General features: G+C 41.4%; 1 protein-coding gene and 1 pseudogene across 1 annotated transcript in view; both read left to right on the forward strand.

Annotated features, from left to right (window-relative positions):
• LOC113197251 (uncharacterized) overlaps positions 1-13502 on the forward strand; it is a gene marked incomplete at its 5' end in the record, with an annotated part of 197566 nt that overhangs the window by 31793 nt on the left and 152271 nt on the right. The window lies entirely within an intron of this gene.
• On the forward strand, positions 11294-11914 carry LOC113197237 (ribosomal RNA processing protein 36 homolog; annotated as a pseudogene).

The raw sequence follows: 13502 nt of genomic DNA on the forward strand, positions 1-13502 counted from the left end.
CTTGTAGCTTTTAATATTTTCTCTTTGTTCTGTATATTGAATATCTTCATAACAATGTGTCTTGGTGTTGGTCTACTGTGATTTTGTGTGCTCGGTGTCCTGTATGCATCTTCAATTTGTATATCTGTTTCCTTTTTTATTTCTGGAAAGTTTTCTGTAATTATTTTATTCAGCAGGTTACTCATTCCCTTGGTTTGAATCTCTGTACCTTCTTCTATCCCGATGACTCATAAGTTTGGTTTTTTTATGTTATCCCATAACTCTTGTATGTTTTTCTAGTGATTTTTTACCAGCCTTTCTGAGTTGGCTAGACTCTTTTCAAGATGATATATTTTGTCTTCATTATCTGACATTCTGGCTTCTACTTGCTCCACTCTGTTAGTGATACTCTCAATTGAGTTTTTAATTTGGTTTATTGTTTCCTTCATTTCTAGAATTATTGTTTGATTATTTTTTTATAATCTCTATCTCCTGATAAAGATGCTTAACTTCTTCTTTTATCTGTTTATGTAATTCGTTTTCAATGTGTTCTTTCACTGTTTGAATTTGCTGTTTCATATCCTCTTTAAGGTTCCATTCCATCTGTCTAAGGTGTTCCTTGAGTTCTTTATATGACCATTTTTCTGAAGACTCTAGGTCCTCCTGAATATTTAGGCTGTCCTGCATTGTTTGTACTCCTTTTCTTCCTTGCTTTTTCAAGCTGCTCATGTTACTTCTTGTTCTGTTTGACTGCTGAGTTACTGTTTACTCCTATAAATTTATTTGATGCTTGGGAGGAAAGGTATTAGAAGGGAAGGGAAGAAGTCATTAAATAGAATGAGAGTAAGCAGGTAGAATTCAAGGAAGGGGGAATAAGAAAATTGAAAAGAAATGAAAAGAAAAAAAAATAGGAAATAAAAAAAGAAAAAAATTTTAAAAAAATAATAATAAAAAAATTAAAATTAAAATTAGAAGAAAAAAAATTAAAAAAAATTTTTAAAAATTTAAAAAAAACAAGAAAGAAAAATGAAAATGAAAAAAAACCCAAATCAAAAAAAAGAAAAAAAGAAAAAAAAACACCTAATAAATGCAGTCTTAGAGTTTGATTAACTTCTCTTCCAGTAGGTGGCGCTGTGCCCACCAGGCCAAGCTTCTCCTGTCAATATGCGGGAACCAATCACTGTGCAGCAGCTCCTCCTCCCAGACTGGATGAGTCTCCAATCCTGAGTGCCTAGGGCCTCCTCTTGTGTCTAGTCACTTCCCCACTTTTCCTCTAGCCAGGCCCCTCTCACGGGTGCCACTCACCACAATACTGGCTACACACCAGGTCTGCTGCTCCCGGGAGCCTTGTTTTCATGAATGACTAGGCACACTGTCCCTGCTTGCCATTCCCTCAGACCCTAAGTTTGTAGAGCTTGGGGCTGAGAATCTTCAGCGAATTTTACTTGCCCTCCGGTAGCCACGCCCCTGGTAGCTGGTGCAAGAGACCTCAGTTGTCTGCACTGGTGGGAGCGGTAGCCGGGAGTTCTTTGCCGCGGGTCCCGCGCCACTTCTGATTCCCTTGGTCTGGCTATCGCGCTCACGGGAGCACTGGGAGGGGCCCTTACGGGAGAGCTGGGAGGGGCCCTTAAGGTTTCCTGGATGTGTGGAGAGGGAAGGCTAGGGGATTACACACCTGTAGCCGCAGGTTTCAATGAAGTTATCTCCTCCGCCGCAGTCTGGTGACGTCAGTTCTCTGCCATGGTGGTATCTCTTGCAAATGGCGACAGTTCGTTTCCCTTTGCCGGGTGACCAATGCAACGGGTGGGTCCTTATTGTCTCTCCCAAGCCCCGTTTCAAACCTGTGGCCACTACCTATGAAGGCTCGGTTGGCATTTACCTCCGTAGGATCAGAAGGGCTGACCAGTTGTTTCAGCCAGATGGATTAGTGCTGAGTCACAGCTGTTTGTCTGCGGGAAGCAGGCGAACGGGAGCTTGAATTCAGCCGATCCGGGCTCAGTGTGGGTTCTGAGAGGCCCAGACTGTTCGCCCCAGATCCACGTCAGCTCAGCATTGCCTAGTGATCCTGAGCAAACAGAATTTAGATTGTTTACGACTCCCTATGCCCGCACAGCTGAAGAGGTCAGAGACTTGATCTCTCCGCGCCCGCCGCCATGTTGGAAGCAGTACATAAACATTTTCTATTGTTTATCTTCTTCATAAATCTATCCCATTACCATTATCTGGTGACCTTCTTCATCCCTTCTGATTGATTTTGATTTGAAGTCTGCTTTGTTGGATATGAGGGTCACTACTCCTGCTCATTTTTAGACTCTGTTTAATGAAAATTCACTTTCTATCCTTTCACTTTTAGTCCATGGGTGTCTGTGCCTGTTTGTGTGTCTCTTGCAAGCAAGACATAGTGTTTTTGTTTTTTGTTTGTAATTCAATCTACCAGTGTGTCCTTTACTTGGAAAGTTGAGATCATTTACATTCGGTGTTATTATAGAAGTCCTCCCACTTCAGAATAAGTTGTGTTCCTCTTATTGGCATTATTTCAGGTCTGCAATTCTCTGGCAGATAATAGGTATTTTGCTGAAAAATATAACATATCCTGTCCATGTATGCCAGGCAGGTCTGCCAGTAAACAACTCCTTGGAAAAGAAACAATGTGGGGGTCACCAAAGTGGGTCAATTTGATAGAATTATTCTCTTAACTTTGTGTTTCCACCACTTGCATCTGTCTAACCCTCATTGTCCCCTCCCCCAAGGAATTTGGGTCTATAAATTCTTTTACAGTGTTGAGTATAAACTGATTCTGGCTGCTTTATGCTGACAGAAGGCCAAGTTGAGGATAAGTGACACATAATTCTTATTCTCCAGCAGGTGGTGCAGGGACAGTTACAGTTATTCAGCATCAGGGCCATAGAGGTCCATGGTAGCAGTTGCTTAGGAACTGGATGTGGTATGCATAGGACAGAGGACATGCTAGACAACAATAAGTAGAACAGCAAAGCAATAGTTCTTATAAACAATTAGGAAAACAATTAGTAATTCAGCCAGTTTCTGAAAACCATGAAGACAGAAACACATTCAAGCCTAAGGTAGAATCTACCATGTCACTGAGTTTGAATAGAAGCCATTCAGGGCTTTAGAAACATTAGCAGAGTTGTTAGAAACATATACACATTTAGTTTTTATAATGTCACAGGTGTCCCCTTATGGTATGGTTAAAGTATCTAATGCTACCTGATTTTTGTAAAATAGCTTTCTCAGTGTAATTAACTCTGTTTTGTACTGAGATCCCTTTAGCAATGTTACTTGGGGGTCTCTGGGTAAAGTTAGGGCTTTCCACATTACATTATTTAGTCTCATCTGAGGGAGATATATTGGAGTTAGAAAACCAAACCAATGAAAAATATGTCAAGCTAGCCTAGTGGAAGGGTGGGAAGTTTTGTATGTCTGTGAAATCAGGTTTAAATTGAGGACAAGCCTGTGGCTCTGCCAGTTTTCTGTGATATTTATCAGACACCCCCATATGAGAACCCTTATTTTGTAACCTCCTTTCCTTTATGTACTTTTGGTAGGGCTAACATAAGATACATCTTATGTTAGGATTTGTCTTTCCTTTTAATAGTTCATGTGTGACTTTGCTTTGGTTATGCTTTACATTAAGAGGATTTGTCTTTCCTTTTAATAGTTCATGTGTGACTTTGCTTTGGTTATGCTTTCCTGCTATGTATTTAAGATCAAGTTAGTAAAAATTGACGTTGTTCCTGTCTACTTAAAGTTTGACTGAGATTTCTCAGCGATCATGCTTGGAAACTTGTGAGAAGCTTCTTGGCTCCTCTAGTCTTGCTGTACTTGCTGTGCCATCTGTCAGGATGGGTCGGAGCCTTGCTGATCACACTTGGCTTCCTTTGGAAGATCATATACATGTCCCACTCCAATGATACTCCTTTTTTTTTTTCAGACTGTGCACTGGTTGGCTTCCTGTTCCCTAGGGTCCTCACAATACCCCTGATTGGAAGATTGGGTGACTCACCAGAGTTGCAGAGTTCTAAGAGATGTTCTGTCCTTCCCTAGGTGTTGACTGATCTTAAAGGAAAAGGGCAAAAATATCATCTGCTTTTATATTAGCTTTTTGCTTCCTTGGCTATAGTTTCCAAGTTTTGGTTTTAAACACCAAGCCGTTCGCTTTTACTGGTCTTGAAGTGAGGGTAAAGGGTTTTAACTTTTATGTCTTTAATTTATATTATAGGTACCTCTTGCATTTAATTAATATTAGGGCTGGGAGTAAATATCATATCTGTTCTGTAGGTGATTGCTCATTGTCTTTAATTAACATAGGCTGTTATTTTAGAGTATAATTTCTGTAAAACACTAATAGGCAATAGTTCATAAGTTTCACAAAGAAAGTAGAAGATGAATTTAACCAGTGCAAAAAAAAAAAAAAAACTTGGTTTGTACAATGGCTTTGAACCAAGAAGCATAATGTCTATAATAACACTAATTTATCATTTGTACCTATTTAATTATTTAGCATCCAGAAAGATCCATAACTTTATCAACTCTATCCCATATGAAATGCTTTATAAGTCTTACTTTTGTGAAACTTTTTATAACCTTAAATAATTTTTATATTTCACCCAAACTTTTACTTAGTTTTGTATTAGTTCCTTTTTTACTTTGAGATTACAGTAATCTTTGTAACAAAAATGTTTTTTTAGTTGAGCTAATTCTTGTCTAATTTGGAGCTATCCTAACATGCAATAGGGTGTTCCCCTTGCTCACATCTTCATGTCACCTGTCATTTCACTTACTCAATGGGGCTTTCAGGTCACAAAGATTCCCCGGAGTCTTATTTATAGTTTGGCTAAGGTCAGACTTGATGGTTTCCACTAGACCACAGTGGCTTTGGAACCATAGTGTCAGCTCTCAGGACCAATACCATTCATAGTACCTCTGCTCAGCAGTGAGGTTTCAAGGCCCTTCACAGAACTCTGACAAATACTCCCCTTGAGGAAATTTCCTACATTTTAATAGATACTGTGGTGGTTGCCAATGACTTATTTGGGATGCCACTCTGAAAACTCAAGTCTGGAAGATTAAAGATATCTGTCTATACATCACTCTGGGGGGCAAAAACAAATCACAACTGCTTATTACAACTTTCTCACATGAATAAGCCCACAGGAAAATCCCATTCTCTGATGAGACCAATCAGAGGCAAGCTGCTCACTGAGCCTGCACTGCCCTGGCTACTAATTTATTGCTGCTTTGATCTGTCATTACACCCAGATATGACAACAAGTCTACCAGCACAAAGGGAAGGACTCTGTTTCTGCACAGGCTGCCATGAGTGCTAGACTGTGCCTCCTGTTCCAAGGGGTTAAATTCTCTCCTGGCAGTACAATGATTTCAGGCCTCACTCCCTGATTGTTCTCAGAATAGTGTTAGTGTTTTGTCATCATTGATACTTTGTCATGTTTAGGTCAGTCATTTCAGTTCAATCTGAAATTAGTAACAACTTTTTTACATGCATTTGATTTTCTGGACAATTTGCAACCTGACCATGGTATTTTTTTTTTCAAAAGCTACCCCACAATTGATTGATGATGAAGTTATTCAATGGATCTTCCATGTTCCCTGCCAGCTGTAGGCATCTGGCATTACCGACCATTGAAAAAGCTTCCATCAGCAGTTGTCAGCTGCCCCTGTTATAGTGGCAAATTATCTGTCAGCACGATCAAAGCTGTGTGTTTCTTCAGTCATATCTAAACAAAATATATTACCTCTAAACCAAAATATTAAATGGGAGGCCTAATTTTTACCAATTGTACACTTTAGAACATCTGGTATCCCTGACCAACCACAGGCAAACACCACAGGTGCTGCACACTGCAGAAAAGAGGAGAAGATATGAGGAGTCCACATCATGTCTGCAGTAATCATTGTTTCTCATTTAGTTATGACATTTCCTTTGCCTCATAGTAATTAGCTACTATTTATTTCATCCTCTTGTATGCTATCTCTTTGCAACTTTTTGGCAATTTCAAATTACAGGGAATTGAGTTATAGGTCCAGGTTACCTTCATTAATAGGAAACACTAGTGGAAGGTCAGGATGACAGTGATCTTTTCAGCAGTTAAGCAGGGAGGCTTAGTGGGGAGCTGGAGGGCCAACTGAGGGCCAGTAACAGCTCTGGTCATTCCACAGCCAGTCCTAGGTGTGCCTGAGAAGTGCTGCCTTTTTACTTTCTTCTAATGTAGTGTCTCTTGGGAGCTCTGTTTGTCCCAACACCTGGGAGACTATCTGTCTGGTCTCCATCACATCCCTGTCAGTACAGGGCCACTAGTGGGCAGCCTTCCCAGAGAGAAGTGCTTGCTTCTGGGAAAGCCTATCCATGACCTGAAGCTAGAGTGAGGTCACAGGGCATCAGACTTGTCTAACAATTCCAAGAAACCCCTGCCAGCAGGCCCTTGGAGGGTCCCCTCATCCAAGAACACTGTGGCAGGGCCTTTTGAGGGTGTCACAGGAAAGGAAGGAGCTGAAACTCCAAACCTTGGTTCTTGTGTTTGGATGAAAGAAAATTTAAAGCCATAGCCCAAAAGTCATATAAGGGAACTTTATTACAAGTGAAAGTGAGATGAAATAAAAAAGGCAAAGTGAGGCTTAAACAGAGAGCACTCTGAAGAGAGAGTGGGCTGTCTATAAGCAGAGAACAACAAAGGAGAGAAGACTGTCTCCAAATTTATTAGTGTGTGATGTTTAACAGGAGAACTGGGAACCATCTTCTATACCCTTTGCCAATCAGGTGTTCTCCTCATCCTATATGTTAGGCAGTGCAGTTTTGACTTTAGTTGATCCCCTTGGATTGGTCATGGTCATTATCCTATTTAGGGGATCTTTATGTACAAGTCAATCCCATGTTAATGTGGGCTCAGTAGCTGGTTAGATGTTATTTTAATGTGTCTGTGCTGCTACCTTTATATGAGCAGAGATACCTAACCATAATTCCTAGCTTCACATCAACATTAATGATTCCTGTCAAGAGTTGACCCATTAATTCTTTTCTTTTGTTGTATTTTCCCATTAGCTCCTTTGTTTCTCTTTATTTTCTGCAAATTAACTACCACTCTTTGCTTGCACATCTGCTGCAGGCTGCCTGGCCTGGCCGCGTGGGCTCTCCCGAGCTCCGCTCCTGCCGCTGCTGTCGCCGAGCACGCCTGCTGCCTTCCTGCTGGGCGCCTTCCTGCTGGGATGTCAGTGCACGCCGGCTTGCAATCTTGCAAACCGGTTGGGCACAAAAACACAAGCCAGTCAAACTGAAACAAAGTTTTATTTTGTGAGAGGCCGTGTGCGTCCCCTAACAAGCTGGTCCACACACGTGTGTTCTACCTGAGCCGGGGGCCCCACTTCCCCCGGAACACCCTCCTACCATCCTTTCTCAACCAATGGGAACTCTCCCATTACAAGAGTGACATGAGTAACCTGAGTCCCGTAACGGGCCCAGGTAAACAGCAGGAGTCCAATTACCATATGAATGTAACTTAACATAATCATAATCTCAATGGCTGGCTGGCAGTCACTAAACCCAAAGGTGCCTGTATCAATATTTTTGCTGTGGCTCCTAGCACACATCTACTTTGAAAATAGTTTATAGAAGACCCTAAAGTAATTTAAAGAACAGTTGTGACCTTGCCATGCATTTCTCTGCTCATTGATGGCTACTTCCTAACATTCCCCCACTCAGGGACTAGAAACCCTGAATCATGCAGGGGATAAGGGATAATGAAGTCAAATCAAAAAAATACTTCCTGCTGATTAGGGCATAGTCCTATAGGCTTGATATCTGTCAGGAAAATGCTTCAGATTATGAGTAAGGTCTATCTAGGAAGCCAAGGCAATTCTCTGGTTTAGTAGAAACATTGTGAAGCCACCTGGGAGGCAGATACTATAAACAAAACAAGAAGACATAAGTATTGGAAAAAGATTGATGCCATAGACACAACAGCATCTAAATACACCAATAATATGGATGTCAGTGGTTTCTTTCACTAGTAAGTGTCAAAAAAAAACAAACATGGGCTTAGAAGGTGATTCCATGAAAAAAGAGGCAAGGACATAAAATCTATTTGAAAATTTAAATCTTTAATTTTAGTTACATTGAAGAGTGGTCAGGAATGTAAACACAACATTCACTCTGGGCTGGTGAAGTGGCTCAAGCAGTAGCATGTTCACCTGGCATGCGTGCGGCCTGGGTTCGATCCTCCACACCACATACAAACAAAGATGTTGTGTCCGCCAAAAACTAAAAAATAAATTTTAAAAATTCTCTCTCTCTCTCTTAAAAAAAAAAAAAAAAAACATTCACTCTGGATAATGACATAAGTGCCACCCTGAGCTGCAGCAATTGCATCCAAAGCCAACTGGTTTTGCAATGCAGCTTTTCTCGTGAGAGCCACCTGGTATTAAGGAGAGAAATACCTCTTTCAGTGTCATGCTCAGTGTTTTTGTATAATTGGTCAGAGTCTCTGACCTGATCTCATGCTGTTACCTGATCTCATGATGTTCCATGGAAACATCCTTTGTGTGTCCCCTTCTCTTGTTCTGCCTTTGGGTGTGGCCTTCCTAGGTGTCAGTCAACCTGTTGACAGCAGACATCAGGAAGCTAGACTCAACCCCCTGAAACCTGACCCCTTGCTTCATTTGAATGGCTTCTCCTCAATAAAAGGGGTCAGCATGTTTGTTCTCTCTCTCTCTCTCTCTCTCTCTCTCTCTCTCTCTCTCTCTCTCCCCCCCCCCCCCCGCCACAAGACCCTTAAGGTTAGAGGAGTCATCACAGGACCCAAAGAAAAAGGTATCTCTGTCTCTTGTGTGATTATTTTGTATAGCCCAGTTCCCCTGGAGTGACCCTGAGTGTTTTAGTCATGAGGAACTCGACAAGAAAGCATGTGTTTCTCCTCATAACAGGATAGAATTTGAAGCCTTAGTTTTATTACCAAGGTGTTCAATGATATGTCATATTTAAATTGCTTATAGGCTTTTTAGAGTAAGTTAAGCCTGAGTCTGTATGGCTATCTAGCCACAAGAGGCTTTTAAAGAACAACCAGAGATTATTATGTGGTCAATTACTATTTTTCTTGCAATTTCACAAATAATCAGGCAAAAATTGATAAAATTTAATGGGTCAAGCCAGGATAAAAGAATCCTATGCCATGTGCTCACTGTGGAGTTGACTGGCTGGCCTGGGATGTAGGATATCTGGACCCTAATTCTGTAACATACGTTTCAGTGAAGTCCACAATGCAATCACAAGTTTCATACATCCTTTTTGGTGACATTTTATTGTAATTTTTGTTTGAACTCCCACTTAGAGATAATATAGGTCATTTTATTTATACTTTCATTTTTGATACATATTTGAATTGTTTCCAGTTTGTATGTAATGCTGCTGTGAGCATTCTTTCACATGGTGAACACAGGTCAGCATTTCCATTGGGTATATGCCTAAGAGTAGGACCTCTGATCAACAAATACAGTCTATTTCCATCTCAAGAGATGCCACCACAGAGTTTTTGAAAGTGGTTGTCACCATTTAAATGCATACCTGTGTGTAATTGACTATTTTTACCATTCCTGTGACCCTAGAGAAGTTATTATGCTTTTGAGGCTTTCCCACACACACAATGGGGACCACATTGGCATCTACTTTCTGGAAGATCATAAAGTATAAATGAGATTGCTCTACATCCTTATAACTCTCATCAGTTGTTTTAAGCTATGGCTTTTTTGTTGTTGTTGTTGTTTTTCACATTGTCTTCTGTCTTTTAAATGTGTCTGGCACTGAGGATTGAAACCAGATTCTTACACCAAACAAGTGCTTTACTACCTGAGCTAAATCTCCAGCCCTGCATTGTAATTTTAAATTGAGTTTAATGAGTAATGATGTGGAGCACATTTTCATATACACGGGGGTCATTTTGTATCTTTCATTGAAATGGCTGATCAGATAGATACTCATCCATTCCCTTCCCCTTTGTGGGTTGCCTGGGTTTTTCTTACAAATTATTGCTTATTATCCACAGCAGGAGGAGTCTGGATGTGGCATGGGAATTGCCCTAAGGGCCAAGACCTTTGTGCATTGTGCATAAGTGTATGGTGCTGTAACAGAGATCTGGCTGTTCCAAGCCTCATGTACATCTGCAAAAGCCATGTCAGAAGGCCAGTAAAACTGCACATGCAAGCCTGGCCCACATTGGCACCTCAAGCAATATTTATGAAGCTCCCAACCATGTCCTCATTCAGTACATACATATGCTGGTTCACATAGAACTCCTCATTGCATTATCAGGAAACTGAGGCCTAGACAAAGAAAGGGACTGGTCTAGACCACAAGTGAGCAGAGTTCAAGTAGGATTCTGCCCCCTCCCATAATATTTATTTTGTAATGATAACACCTATCATTCCACAAATCCCTTCCCTGTCTCTCTTCATATGAGCCATTTTCTACTCCTTACCCACTCATGAGCACACAATATACACCTCCATACATGCATATACAACACAAGTACAATTTCCAAGGTTGGCACCACAAAGTTGGGGGCAGAAAAGTAGAAGATAATAAGGAAGTAGACAGTGGAAAAATTCAAAGCTTGAAGGTCTACCATCCATGGGGCAGTGATATCTTTTATGTTTATTAATATGCTCAGGGACAAGCAAATGGACAAGAGGATTAAAAGATTTTCAGGAATTAGGGAAGACAGGGTAAGATTTTATATTCTATCTACCTTAAACTAAGATGAGTTCAACTATGCTGTGTAAAAAAAGGACAAGAGGAGATACAGCTTCAGTGTCTTCCCATATGAGCTGGGTACTTTAACTGGATGACTTCATGCTCAGTAAGTGTTGGCCTTGTTTCTCCACTGAGAGCACACTGCACTCTAATTTTATGGGGAAAATAAGACTTTGAGTTCCATAGAAGACCATCAGAGCAATGTGAGTCTCTAGAAAGAAAGATATTTATTACTGCACCTTCTCCATTCTCCAGAATTATTAAAAAAAATTGATGTTGTTCTTAAGCCACCTAGCCTAGGGGACTGTGTTGCAGTGAACTGTATTTTCTGATAGAGAAGTAGCACCCCTTCAATTTCATTGCACACTATTATTAAGAATCGAGTCACTGGAAGCAGCGCCATTTGTCCTCAGAAAGAGCGGGAGCGATGCAGGGAACCCATCCGCCCTCGGTGGCGGCGGTGCGGCATCCACGTGGGTCTCCGGAGGGCGGGGGCGAGGAGGTCTGAGCCATGGCCTGTCGAGTGGTATAGCTGACATGTCATTTGAGGAACTGTTGAAATTGCAGAGCCAAGTGGGAACCAAGACATACAAACAATTGGTAGCTGGAAACAGCACTATGAAGCAATGTTCTAGACCACCTGTCCAAAATGCATGTGTTACAGATAAGCACAGGCCTCTGAAGATGTCAGCCAAGGTTCGAGTGCCATTTTTACGTCAGGTTGTTCCAGTCAGTAAAAAAGGTGGCCCGGGACCCCCGCTTTGATGATCTGTCAGGGGAATATAATCCTGAGGTGTTTGACAAAACATATTAATTCTTAAATGACATCCGAACCAAAGAGAAGGAGCTTGTGAAAAAACAGTTGAAGCACCTTTCAGGGGAGGAGCATGAGAAACTGCAGCAGCTGCTTCAGCGAATGGAACAGCAAGAAATGGCACAGCAGGAGCTTCGCCCGGCCCTGAAGCAGGAGCAGCGGACTCAAGCCCAGCAGGGTCATCGACCATACTTCCTGAAGAAATCTAACAGCGTCAGTTGGTCCTAGCTGAGAAGTTCAAGGAGCTGAAGCGCAGCAAGAAGCTGGAGAGTTTCTTGAGTCGAAAGAGGTACCGAAATGCAGGCAAGGACAAGAGACATCTCCCTTTGAGCAGAGAGTATTGAAGAACTGTCATCTGTCTACCACTGCCCAGGGAGACAAGGATCTGTGGAGACATGGACCTCTGGGTTCATTCTCCTGGTTCTTTGCTGTTCAAGGGCGAGGAAAGATCACAGCCAATCTTGAACTCAGAAGATTAGGGCTCTTGGACTCCCCCTAGAGCAGGACAAGAAGAATAGCTCAGCCTTCTGCTATGTCACACTGCCTGTATTTGGATTTGGTTCATTATGTCCTCCTGCCTTTCTTCCATCCTAGTCTTAAACCAGTGATTCTGGTACTGAAGAAACCGGACCATGAAGTCTGTGGCTACAGGGCTGGGACTTTATATAGGAATCATTTCATAAACATAACTGTTATTTTTCATTATTTTACTATTTTGTAGAACACCTAGAACTCTTTTAGTGGGATTTATAGGGATAAACAACCATTTATAGGGATTTATAGGGATAAACAACCAACCCTACACCTTCCACAAACGAAAAGTCAGATCAGACTCTCTTCCTACTTAAATCTGGGTCCTGAAAAGATGACAGTTATTTAAAGGGTCAGCCACTCCCACAGAACTACTTGGTTTTGACTGTAAGAGGAAATAGGAGGTAGAGACATAAAGCTTTCCTGAACTGGGCACAGTGGCACATGCCTGTAATCCCAACGGCTGGGGAGGCTGAGGTATGAGGATCAAAGTTCAAAGCTTCAAAGTATCAGCAGTTTAGCGAGGCACTAAACACTTAGGAAGAGCCTGTCTCAAAATTAAAAAAAAAAAAAAAAGGCAGTGCCAGGGATCTAACTCAGTGGTTAAGTGCCTTTGGGTTCAATCCTCGGGACCCAAGGAAAAATGTAGGGTAGGGCTGGGAATGTGTCTTGGTTGTAGAGAATCCCCGGTACCACAAAAGGGAAAATAAAAAAAGAACTACATCTATTGCTTGATGTCTCTGAAATGGGAAAAAGATGTCCTGATGATAGAAATGGAAGCTGAAATGCTCCTCTCCCCTGATTGTAAGCCTAGGATCATAGCTACCAGTATAGTTTGCCTTGCCAGGTGAGTGCTACAGGATCCCTGGTGTCATATGTGTCAATCTTTTTTTTTTAAGTCAATGAATGGATTCTGGCTAGTTAAAAGCAGAAAACTATCTAACTATCAGAACAACTGAGAATGCTGGAGAGAAGATCCAAATTGGGGGGAAGAAGATAGGGATAAAGTCTAGTCATTAAAAATACTCTGTATGGGCTAGGGTTGTGGCTCAGAGGTAGAGGGGTAGCCCAGCATGTGTGAGGCACTGGGTTTGATCTTCAGCACCACATAAAAATAAAATAAAGATATTGTGTCCACCTATAACTAAAAAATAAATATTAAAAAAAAGAATTGAGTCACTAACTGCCTAGCATTGGGACCCACTGTGTGTGCTGGGCCATACATCCATCTAATTCTAAACATAGCAGGATAACAGGGCAAGGTTTATTATCAGAAATGAACCACATATGAGGTTCATTTGATTTCAAAAAGCATGTTGCTGATGCAGAGTGCAGTTAGTCCCAGAAGAGAAGGACCTGCACAAGATCTGCTGGAATTCAGGTCTCCTAGAGGTTGTCCTC

Source organism: Urocitellus parryii, chromosome 12 (genome assembly GCF_045843805.1).
Source record: "Urocitellus parryii isolate mUroPar1 chromosome 12, mUroPar1.hap1, whole genome shotgun sequence".
NCBI lineage: Eukaryota > Metazoa > Chordata > Mammalia > Rodentia > Sciuridae > Urocitellus > Urocitellus parryii.